General features: G+C 45.0%; 1 protein-coding gene and 1 non-coding gene across 12 annotated transcripts in view; both read left to right on the forward strand.

Moving 5' to 3' along the window:
- The window catches only part of cpx (synaptic transmission protein complexin), a 482,383-nt gene that overhangs the window by 341,259 nt on the left and 128,449 nt on the right, over positions 1 to 12,675 (forward strand). The window lies entirely within an intron of this gene.
- TRNAV-UAC (transfer RNA valine (anticodon UAC)) lies at positions 9,089 to 9,161 on the forward strand. The gene has a single exon. It is a non-coding gene; the product is annotated as a tRNA-Val (tRNA).

Raw genomic sequence — 12,675 nt, forward strand, 5'->3', positions numbered from 1 at the left:
ATGTTGTTTCGGCTCGTAACGGCTTGGGTTTTGCAACGGGACGGCAAAGCAGGCCTTCACCGACCACAAAGAAAATTACGCTCGGCGGTGTTCGCTCCATTGTCGGCCTGCGCAGTGCCCAACGGAGAAACATATCAGAGCGCGTCATAACAACCTCCTCGCGTGAGATTCCAAAATAAGAGGAGCGGTCGGTCGGACTCAGTAGTTAAACGCGCGGATTTGCTTTTCCTCGGGAGTTTGTTCATATCGTATGGTAAAATGCGTTCATTAAAATTTGCCGTCCTTTGCGTCTGCGTAAGCCGATTTGTCCCCTTGTACGTTTACAAAGCATTGACGGCTCTCAATCACTCTGAACTAGTTCATTAATGCATATCGATTTTAGCGTGAATATCATTTTTTTTTTTTGCCGTGTTTGAAATTCCAGTGTGTGCTCTAATGAAATCAAACGAACTGGCGTTTTTTTTTCCGATTTCACGGAAACGATATCATTGTACCGCACTTTTAATGGCGTACATTTCGTTGGGTATGTGAGAACATTTTTGTTCACATTTTCTTTCAAAGAGATTGGAGTCTGTTTTATCTGTGTGAAAAAAATGACCGGAATTCTATGCATTCAGTTCTCGAAGTTAACTCGCGATGGGGATGTCGTGACGCATATTTTGTCTCCGGAAGTGTCTTCAGCTTTCAATGGATGTTTTCCCACAGACTAAAGGCTGTTTCTTTCTGTTCTCGTTACCATTCTCTGATTTATAGAACACGTTACCGTAGTGTTTGATGCAGCGTTGTGAAATGGCAATCCTCTGCTCAGAAATGTTGGCGAGCTTGTGTGTGGAACCCGGAGACTTGTCCTCCTTACTGCACTGCAGAGGGCTCTTCCGCGGACTTCGGACAGTGAGTGGTACCGAGAATTTCCGTAGGAATTCCGTCCTGACAAAGGAATAAATGGTTCTGCTGTGCGTAGTCACAGCGAGGAGGCGCCTCTTTTAACGCCATCCGTGACGTACTCGGTTTGTATCCGAACCGAAGTTTCTCGTGCGTTTCTTCAGACCGTCGTAGTAATCCGGGATACTCTCGGCAAACAAACCTTGACTTCGCATTTCGTCATTAATCCCGATTATCCATCATCTTCATCGTAATACTTAGCCATTCGCACGTGGGATTCGCGTGTTTTTGAAGCGAGAAGCTGGTCGTGTTTATCCACCCGTGACTGAGGGTAAAAATTCCTTTGCAGGTTTATTACATGCTCCATTTAATGACATGACCTCACGGTGGTATAACGTAGAACAAATTTCGCTACTTAATTCTGGAAACCATGACATTGCAACATTTCCACTTACGCAATTAGGTTGTTCTGGTTCTAGAATTAATTGTCTTGCGAGCAGACAGCCCTGTCTAAACCCAGCCTTTGAGACAGCTTCGAGTCCGTGAATCAGTCGGACACTCGGCGTCTAGTATCGTACCGCGCTCTGGTGGTTGTGTTGCCAACTTCACAGTGACCAGTGCAGTTGAGTCGTATCTGTGAATCAAAGATCCATGTCGTAAATAACATCTGACAGTACCTGAAGATTGACTTAGTATGCGTTAACTAATGAACTGATCTCAACTTCCCAGGTCGCGATGCCACAGTACAGATCTCTGCATTAGGAATGTGGCTATCGGCGTCCGTACAGCGGGAGCAAAAGATTCCGGTGATGCTGTGCGTTTGCCTGTGTTCAGAATGGCCCCAAATAAGTCGCCTTGTTGGCATTCATTTCAATTTTACTTAACATGCGGCCTTAGGAACGTCTTGTTTAAGCTTTGACGGGTTGGAGTTGAATGGAACACTTCAAACTTCGGTTCCGATTGTGTTTATCAACCAGGGCAGGCCGTAGATTCTGTAAATGCAAGAGAGGGTTGATGTAATCCGCGTTCATTGCAAATTCTGAAGTGTTAATACGAGATTACCCCAGTAACCTTCCTTAGACATAGGATTGAGTCCTTCTGTAATATTCTCCATTCCCTGGCGAGTCATGTCTCCCCGTTGCTGGCCTGTAACTTCCTCCGACACACCCACGTCCTTAGACTGAGGCCATCGTTGCAGGGTGTCACAGCCCACAAGACCTCGGCCTAAATTTTGACGCACTTAAAAGTCTTAAGTTATGTGCCTTTTAACTGTGGGCCTGTAGTGATTTATCTGTGGTATGGGACGCAATAAATAGAATAAAATTTGCTGACTACGCACATGCGAACAGAACGCAATAGTCAGAGTGCGTGTACATGAAACGAATATCAAGTACATTATTTTTGTTGCATATTTTATGGTGTATACAAATTTTATTCTCAGTGAGACAGTCTTTTTCATAAAACCGTGAGAGAAAAAGAATCAGTGCGTCGTTGTGTAAAGAACGGCAGCGTGTGAAAAGACATTTAGGTGGCGTCTCATTCTATGAACACGAGACATCTGCCGGAGGAAAAGCAAAGTATTCCTAACAATCCAGGCTTTTTTTAATGAGCGAAATCTCTCTGCGGCGTGCAAGAACACGCACGGAATCCAATCCGTTCGCCCTCCCCCCCCTCCCTTTTACTCTGATAATGAATGTAAATCTTTCTGCAAATGACGAATGACGTCCTCCACTTTGCAATCTTGTTCCGATTCGCGGAGAAGCTTTCTGCGGGTTTTGAAACGCTGATAATCGCAACTCTTTGTTGAATTCGCACGACGGGGCGTGTTGATTTAGGGAATGTGGTCGGCTGCCGTGGTTTTCCTCAGTCATCTAGGCTGACTCTAGAAAACCGTCTTAAAATAGGCCACTGCCGCTTCCTTACAAGCCGTCTCCAATTTTTCCTTGCAAGCTGCTTTGTGATTGGGTTTTAAATTGCGGCCCACATATCGGCTGCCGTGGTTTTCCTCAGTTAGTGCGAGAAATACCTTGGAACGTGGACACCCTCTTCCTTAGATAATCTGTACTTTGTTATTCCCACATGGACCCACGTGGATTTTCCTGACCTTCGAGTGAGCGTACACCTGATGCCAAGCCGTTTTGAGGCTGGTCTGCTCCCGTTTGGCACACGACCTCCCATCTCTGTTTTGCGGGTTGCTTTTCGAAAGCTACAAGGGTGAGAGGACTATGTTGTGAAAACGAAATAAAAAAAAATTAGAGCAGAAACGTGTTCATGGCTGACGTATGTGATGGGGGGAGGGAGGTACCCAGTCAGCAGTCCGTGTGAAGGGTTGTGAGCCAGTCTTCTGTTCTTTACATCTGCTTTGAGATGTCACGTGACACTTGACAAGCTGGCTGTGTTCGCATTTTGAAAATGCATGAATAATTCGTAAGATTATTTTTCCGGTCTGTGGTTTGATGTAGCAGTTTGAAATTTTTCATACCTGGTATTGCTCTATTTAATTTGCCACTAGCTCCATTTTAAATTTAGTGCAGAACTGGCACATGTCGCATGCATTTATGGCCTGAAAACACGTTTGTAAATTTTATCTCCGCTAGTTCCTGTGTCACTTTGCGTGTTTGTTTTAAAGTCATGCAATTCGGACCTCACAAATAATAATAATAATAAATATCTGTGCTGGATTTACAGACTTTGTTCCCGCCCGAGTTGCTCGTATTAAGAATAGAACACAATCTTTTACTGGGTCTGTGTCCTTCCTCGGGTGAAAATGTTTTTTTTTTTTGGGGGGGGGGTGTTCAGAGAGCCAAACCGAATCACAGGACAACGACAGTCATCAATGTATAATGAACATGGTGTTGCTTTCGGAGGATTATTTGGCGCCAAAAGTCCATAAATCCAATAATAATAATAATAATATAACTACGTCTCTCAGAGTAGAGCCCAAAGGTTCAGCACGTTCTGTTCATCCTACGTCTTTGCGATGACGTGTTTGAGTAACATTAGACCTCGGCCTCCTTTGATTTCAAAGAGACTTCCTTAGCAAAATTCTGCGTGCATTATTTGTCTTCCATGTGACCTGAACACGGAGCCCATCGTCCTAGGAATACCACGTGACTTGTGCGAGTCGCGAATTTCCTCTCTTCAGGCGAAGTTCTGATGCGCCTCTCGAAGAAATGTTTCTCTTCCTTAAGGTATGAAGTAGCTTTCGACGCCGTTATGAAGACATTTCACTTTCACGGTTTCGCGTAATGAACATTTGCATGTAAGTCGATGCACTTAATTTTAAAGTAAGACGCCATTGTTTCAGTTAGCTGTAAACGGCGCGTTTGATGCGAGGCGTCGTCCTCGTCCTGAACTTTAATCCGTCTTTCCTGGTCGGACTTGTCGTAGTAATGATTTTCACGACAACAATAATGTTGATTAATTGTTGTCTCCGCCCTGCGTTGTCGTGTGTTAATTGCATTTGGAACGGCTGGTTTTTGTTCCCAGTTCCACGCCGGTCCGTCCATTTCTCTAATTTGCTTACGTTCGAAAATGCCGACTCAGTCATCATTCTGATTAAGGTCCATATCTGAACGTTTTTAGTATAATTACCGTCCTTAGTGCTAATGTAAATAGGGCTTTCGTGTAAATATTCTTAGGTATATAAATGTGTGTTTTCCTTTGTCATTTTAATTACATTCAAACGCTGATTGGTTACAGTGCATTGTGGGTAATCAATAAAGTTGCTGATGTGTGAAGCCAGCCCGCCATTTATTTATGAGAGTTATTTGTTGAAGCGATGAGTGTTCATCGACTTTCAATCCAGTCGCTTAGTTTTGTGAAAGGCCTGCGTGCTTTGCTCGTCGTATTTCAATAGAATGAGAGAGGGCGCAGTGCTTCGAGGCATGAGTCGCCTGCCATTCTCCTCGTCCTTCGTACAAAGTTCATAACCCCACCCTCGACGTATCCGTTCGCATGTTTCATCTTCGAATGTACTCGACATTTTATGACAAAGTTCGATTATCGTCCTGATGATGGCGGCAGCAAGGACCTCTGAAACGTTGGTAAACTTCCACCAGACTACACGGCGCCACGACCCAGAAGACGGCCGTCTTCGGACACGCCGCTGCCAGATTCTTAAGCGAATCTGCTTTGAGCGTAAGGTTTGAGATTTACGTACGGACGATGGTCTAGTTTGCGCTGTGTACCTCCGACCCGGAGGAGAACGCTGCTTTCACATTGAGGGTTGTCGTCTCAGCGAAACAGCCGAGCATCGCCGTGCGTCCTGAATTTCATTTTAGCCGCGTGTTCGAGGTAGCGACGGGTCTTCTGGATCTTTGTTCCTGCTTCAACTGCGTCCGTGCAGTTTGGAAATGATTCTGTCCATCGGCAGCTGACAGGCCACTGCCGAAGAGTCGGAAACTGTTTGTCAACAAGATACCCAGGTCTGGACGTAGCCTTGCCTTTGGAGAAGAACGTGAATTCTCAGTCGTTGTTGGAAGGAATGCCGAGAGATATTTTTGGAACGAAGACATTGGAAATATGTTAATTTAGTAACTCAGGAAGTTATTTATGCATATCACTTTGCATTTGTGAGGTACTGAAACATGGAATACACACGGAATTTTGGCGGATGACGGCCGCTTGGAATGTGGACAGAAAGACGTAAATAAATTGACAGTTGCCGATGTTTGAGGATAAATTTTACAGCGGTGGTGAAGTAAGTTGTAAGGACAGGACGGAGTTCCTCACGATCGTGTCCAGTGGCGTAGACCGGCCATGGGTGGTATCCCTGGGTCTTCGTGCCAACATTGATCGCGACTGCAAGAGGGCTGTGCGAAAAAAGCCTCCCCCATCATCCCCATGCAGACTGAAGGGCGGAGGGAATGTTTTGGACTCGCGCCAATTTCCTGGCTGCGTGTAGCTGGAATCCGAAGGCGAGGTCACAGCAGCTTTGGCGCTGTGGTGGTCGCCGAATTGAGAACGGAAGGTACCCCGGTTTGTCTTCTGCACGTGTGCATTGAAGTGAGATATGAGGCCGATAACGCAGCGGAAGGTTTTCCACATTCTGGCTTGCCTTAGGATTGAGGTCAACAGCAACATTTCCCCTTTGCGCATGCGTGGTCATCGCTGTAGCATCGTAGGGCTGTTTTACGACTCAGTATCTTGTGAGACATTTTTGCATGGTATTTGAGTTGTGTGAACACGTAATTGGAGATAATGGCTGCCCGTCCTCATGTTTGACGTAAAAAACTATCGGACGAATTCTTTTCTTCCTTAAATTCGGTTCTGGAGTCTGTGTGATACAATTTGTCAGATTTATGTGATTCTTTCGACTCCCCAAATTCTAGTTTAAGCGATCCTCGAGTTGTTTCACTCGGATGGACCGACGTGGTTCGGCTGACAGTCGATGCTTCGTCTTGAAGTTGCAAATTCTGGTAAAAGATTTATCGAAATTTTCTGGGCAATTTGAAGACCGCCCAGAAGTTAAATTTGGCTACCATCCTTCACCCTCAGTTACTAAGGCTTACGCCCTGTGTTATTTTAGGGTCCTTCATTTCATTTGTGTCCTAATTACAACTTAGAGATTCACGAAATTCGGTAAGTATGCTGACCAGGTGAGCGACTTCTAGTTTCTCAAGAAAGTCTCTGTAGTCTGTTCTGTGTCCGTTTGTAGATGATGAATTCGTGGCGTGTCTCTGAAGCTGCCGCGGTGTGACACCACTAGTCACAGTTGTTACATTTTTATAGTTTGTAATTAGCTAACAGAGATGTAATATTGTCGCAGTGCAGAGCCAGCATCTGTGCCTAAAAGTTCCCATCCTGAGGGAATATTAATAAAGACCCAACACAGTTTTGATCGTGTACTTCTGTTTAAATATTTAAGGAAAATGGCATTGGATAAATATTAACGTAAATTGTACATTGAAAAGTATTGTCTGTACGATAGTCACTGAATTTTACGAACTCGTATAGTGAAGCAGACCATCTGTGAGCCTTCACGGACGCGTTGAGCGAACTAGGCAGGCAGGGATGCCCCACCCTCCCCCGTCCTATTGCGTGTAGTGAAGTGGCTGACCGAGCGGCCAGCGAGAGGCCGCTGAGTTCTGGGGTCGATCACCGAGTCCCTCATAAATGAGGCGGCGTCTTGCAATTCAATTACGTCATCATGCGCCTTTGTGAACATTTTTTTCGATGGATGCGCCGTCGATTCAGTTTTAATCACACTTAATTTTAATCCAATAAGTGAATATGTTTTGAAACTTATAGTTACATTTGCGGGCTATTACGTGCCGAGAGACTTTCTGTCGTCGGAAATACCATCTGCACAACCTACGGTTTTCTAAATCACTGACTTAACCCGTTTTTGCGGTATAAACGCTTTCCAGACTCACGTTTCAGTAAAATTACATCGACTCAAAGGCGGCCCTTCTATATAACGCGGCCTCCTTTGTATGTAACAAGCCATTACAGTCCGTCTTGGCGTTTTCTTTGCGAATGCAGGAAGTTTCAGGCCCTTTTACGTGGACGTTGAGGGGCTTAAATATATCTGAAAGGGTTTCCAAGTCGCTTTACATCTGAACAGACTTGTACGTTTGCTTGCTTGCACCTTATATCAGTCGGACGCTTTAGTGCTTCAAGCAGACGTCGACGGCGATGTATAATTCGTTAGATTTGTTAACAGAACTCCGGTCTGCACTCCCGTTTATGTGACAGGTGCTGAGGCGGAATGGACGTTGTCAGACAGCGTTGCTAACGTGGTTTATATATCCGATTGCAGGGACTTTTGAAGGTCGCAGCCTTTCAACGCTCGAATTAGCTGCTTTCAGAGGGCGGTGGAAGCTTTAAGTATTTAGGCACCGGTGATTGGCAGTTACACACTGAAACTTTTAGATTTGCTCGGCGTGACAATTGCTAAATTTGCCTCGTTGCCGTGTCGAAAACCGTTATGAAAGTTTTAGTAACCCCTTCACAGAGGAAAATTTTGGTAGTGGTATTCGGTACAGAAGCAGTAGCTGAGCTGTCAACAACTTTTTATAACGTGATTTCAAACTTTGTGCGTTTTACGACAGAGGAAATTATTTTTGTTTTTTTAAACTTTCATTGTCAAAGAACCTAATTTGATATGAGTGTCACCTGCCCAGATGATGTTTCTGAATGGATTAGGGGAAACTGCTCGAAATAATTGCACCATGTGTGTTAAAGACAAGCAGAAAATATACACACCTGTAACTAACTAACTAACTAACTAACTAACTAGATGGCTTAGGCAACCCGAAGGTTCATCACCGAATTAACTAAAGCCCTCCACCGGACCCTGTCCTGAGACAACAAAATCCAGTCTCCTTCGACTTCTATCTCCCATAGATCCCGCCTGAGATTATCCTCCCATCTACGTCTAGGTCTCCCCAGAGATCTCTTCTCCTCAGGCTTCCCAACCAATACCCGGAGCACACCTCTTGTCCCATCCATGCATTCTACATGCCCAGCCCATCTCATTCTTCTCGACTTAATCACCCTGACAATACTGGGGGAGGAGTGCAGATTTTTAAGCTCACACGCCTGTAACAGAGACCTATATATAATATAGTACAAGCACAGATACGTTTAAGGCACCATCTGCCGTGATAGAACTAATAGATGATTAAAGTAGCTCAGCTCACTCACTGCACTGGAAGGCGGCGAACTCAAACGACACGTTCGAAGGCGGACACGGGACGAGATTATACGTTGACGCCATGCCCAGGATCAACCACAGTGCACGAGGCGGCAGGTATCGGTGGAAACATCTTGTCTGGCCGCTCTGTGATCTTGGCAAGACCAGGGGCTCAGACACAGGGCGACGGCCTCGTTCAGCTGCGTCACATGGAGGGCCTCATGGCTCTCCACCGAGGCTTCTCAGTCCCAGCGAACAAGTACACGGTTTAAAATAAGGAACGCTTCCTTCCAGATCCTTTCACCGTATTAAGTTACAGTCACATCATTCGACGGTACATAGCCGATTCGTTTGTAAAAATTATCGTTCAGTCTTTTGGGTCGCACGGATTCATCCCTTGTGCTTTTTCATAGAAAAAAATTAATATTCTCTCCGTCGGTCAAGAAGCGCGCTACTTGTGTGGCGCCCAGCAGTTGCGACACCATCAGACCAACTTCTAGCCCGTGTTCCTCTGCCTCGGGCTGGCCTCTTCTCCTGGTTTCATTTTTCTCTAATCAGTGTTGAACTGGTTCCGTAGTGTAGTGGTTATCACGTCTGCTTTACACGCAGAAGGTCCCCGGTTCGATCCCGGGCGGAACCAACTTTTTTTTTTGCGCCGACCACATCAAAACACTGACTGCGACTTTTGACTCAAAGTTCGGCGATTTGGAAGTCACTTGTGCCGACGTAGGGCTGACTGAGGTAATCCGTTGGAGCGTTACCACTACACCGGTCTGCTCTGTGTTTGTAGCTAACGATGAGAGTAAATTAGGAATTTTGCATTCTGTTGGTATGAAGACGGAGCAGTGGCGTTCGACGTGCGGTGTGCAAGTGTGATTAAAATTGAAAACAGCCCAACGTCGCGAGACCTTGGGGTTATGTGGCGATTTATAGAAGTATAAATGACGCAAATAAACACTGAAACCGATTAATGTGTCTCTCTCGTTCTCGTCATGTGTGACATTACCAGTGTGTAGTCACGTCTTGACAACTTAAGGTAACTTTCTTCGGTATTTCGCAAAAGTGAGTTGATGACGTGACCATGAAACGTAAAATAGAGTTATTTATTTCCGCGGAAGGTTCAGTACGGAAAGGATTAGTGTTCATATTAAATTGTTTTTGCCAGTGCATATCCGATATTTTGTGAGCCCCAAATTTATGCCCTCCTCTGTACTGTAAACGAACCTTTTATTGTAAAACCCTTTGGGTTTGTGAAGCAGATACATAATTTACATAACAGCCCGCAGGAAAACTTCCGGTCGATGGCGTGTGTGTGTGTGTACGGACCCAATAGATTAAATTGTCTGTGTGTTCACTCTGACACGTGCATTTTAATGACAGCTGCACTCCACTGCTTTTGAAGTCATAAAGTTTTCAAGTGTTTTTATTCTGATCTGTTTATGTACTAGACATGTATGAAGTGTCAGGTAACATCGTGTGTTGCTGGTCACATACGCATTACGTACAGGAGTTAGAAGGCCCTCCCTCCCTCCCTCGCCCGTGACGTATCTGTGATGGATGGCATCAGACTGCATTTTGACTCGCATCACCGAACAGAAAGTTCTGCTGTGCTGATATGCAGACCTCGAATCGATCAGTGCCCTCTGCCCCCCCCCCCCCCTCCCTCTCGTGCCGTAGCCAGCGAACTCTCTCGAGATTTTTTTTTTCTGTACGGCGATGACACGCAAATCAGTGATCTGGAACGGTTACCACTTTGGTGACAATTCGTAATCCAACCCCCTAACCGCACCCCTTGACGCACCAGCACCCCCTGTTTACACGCTTTGCTACACATCATACAAATGCGATTTATTTCCAATACCGTTAATAATTTTGCTTCTCAATTTGCGTGCTGTGTGCAGTTTCTGTGCGCGGTCGATGGGCAACCTCCTTCAGGCGATCAGCAGTGTTATCTAGGCGCGTGCAATTGATTCGAGACGCACCCTGGACACGTGCTCTTTTATTTATGATCTGTTTCCTTATATCTGCTTTATTTTGATACATTACAGTTCATAAATTAAGTATCTCGAAGGTATAGGAGAGGTTGTTTCAACGCCCTGGTGGTGGTGGTGGCAGGCAAGTGCCTCTGAAACGTCGGTAAAATTCTGCCAGAATGTGCAGTGCAACTACAGTTGTGAAAACCTGAATTTCAGCTTGTTCCCTCTTTAACTTATTTTTTCATGTTTTGCCAAATAAAGAGTTCCCGTGTGTTTACTGGATTACGGGGCACCCGGTAAAAAGGGCCTTGGGTCTGCTCAAATTATGAAGACGCTCTGAAGGAACAGAATGCCACCAAGACCTTGCGCGGTTCATTGAAGTACGAGTGGTTTTGATATTAACATTTGTTACAATGAAATCATTAATGAAGCAGACGCGTAAATGTGATGATTGTTTTTGATTTAGTTATGCAAGAAGTATCTCGTTTGACTATTTGGACCGTGCACTTTTTATGCACCGGAAGTTGATGTGAACATAATGTAGTCTGGTTTGCGTATTACGTGGAGCGAAGGAGCGGTAGGCAAACAGAGGGTCAACGCTGAAAGATTGCACGTGATGGCATTGCACACAATTGTGTGTGCAGTTGGGATCTGAACAAAGGAAGTGTCAATATTGAAAGAACGGGCGAGCAGTGACAGATAAAGGAACTTGCAGTTTGTTACAAACAAAAGACGTGAAGGGGCATAGGAAGACCTTCGAAAAACAGCCCCGTAGCCAGAACAGGCTTCGGAATAGCAATAATAATGATTTTAAAAACAGTCAGTGAAAGTCGCCGACGGCTGTGGCGCCAGACGCTTTAATGCTTCTAATTGCACGCTGGGTTGCATAGTCACCAGGCTGTTAAGTCGTTTTTCTCCCTTGAATATTTTCAAATAAGTGTTCATGCAACCTTAGGACCTCCGGAAAGTGTTTGTCTGACGTCACACGTTACAACGGCTGCCATATTAGCAATGCTCAGCATTTTGGACTTCAGTCCATCTTGAGGAGGTATAATAATATTCGAACACCTAAGCAAGCAACCCAACAGCGCACTGCCATGTTCTCAAGAACCCGCGGCTGCAGAAAGTTGAGCCAGATGAATCCAATCCGCACTCTTATGTTCTAAGATGGGATCTTCGTTCTCACGGCGCTGAGTACGAAGATGGCTGTCTCCCGGCAGACGTTTTACAACGTTTCAGAGGTCGTTGCTGTCTCCATCATCAGGGCGATAATTTTTCATATTATGTCGTTGTAATACGAATCTGCACTCTTCTAGTCGTCTATGCCGTTCTGGTTTCCCAAATACATTCTTCACGCATTTCTTGTGTCAGATATGCACATCTCTCCAATTTCTAGTTTCGTTGTCTTGGGTTTAAATATTCTACATTACGATCCAATTTCAGAATAAAATTGTGACGTTACGAACTTCATGTCCGTAGTTAAGGAAATGTCGGTAATAAACCTCAGCTTCAGTGAGTTAATTATGCATTTTAGCTTTCTGTCCCGGTTGATGGTTTGACAGGCGTGACGTACAAATGCAGTTGAGTCAACCTGAAACCAATAAATCAGTCGAAAATAATTTACAATCTCTGATATGAACTTCCACTTGCTTCGTGATTGTTCCAGAGCTCTGCTGTCGAATATCACAGTGATTTATGTGGAAAGTTATGTTTGGCGTCGCTACAGTGTTGAGTCCAAAAGTTCGAAAACTTTACTTTCGTGCCCACCGTTTCTACCATAATAGTGCTTGTTTTTTAAACAAGATCTAATAATTAGAACGTATTAATTTATTGTATAATACTTCCTGTGGCCAACGGCCATACCATGCTGAAAACACCGGTTCTCGTCTGATCACCGCAGTTAAGCAGCATTGGGCGTGGTTAGTACTTGGATGGTCTAGCGGTTAGAACGCTGTCCTTGTAATCCTGGGGTCTCGGGTTCGATTCCCGGCGGTGCCCGAATTTATAACTTGTGTTGGGCAAGGCCGTGGTCTAGGCAACACGGAGTTTTCCTCCGTGGCATCCCAACAATTACTCCATTCACACACAGAAGAAGGCAATGGCAAACCACTTCTGGATCATCTGCCAAGAACGTATATGAACAGGTCCCAGTCCGAGAAAAGGATGGAAGGATCCTGT

The sequence above is a fragment of the Zootermopsis nevadensis genome, unplaced genomic scaffold (genome assembly GCF_977971745.1).
Source record: "Zootermopsis nevadensis isolate Lab colony 2312 unplaced genomic scaffold, Znev_1.0 Znev_ptg000016l, whole genome shotgun sequence".
Taxonomy (NCBI): Eukaryota; Metazoa; Arthropoda; class Insecta; order Blattodea; family Termopsidae; genus Zootermopsis; species Zootermopsis nevadensis.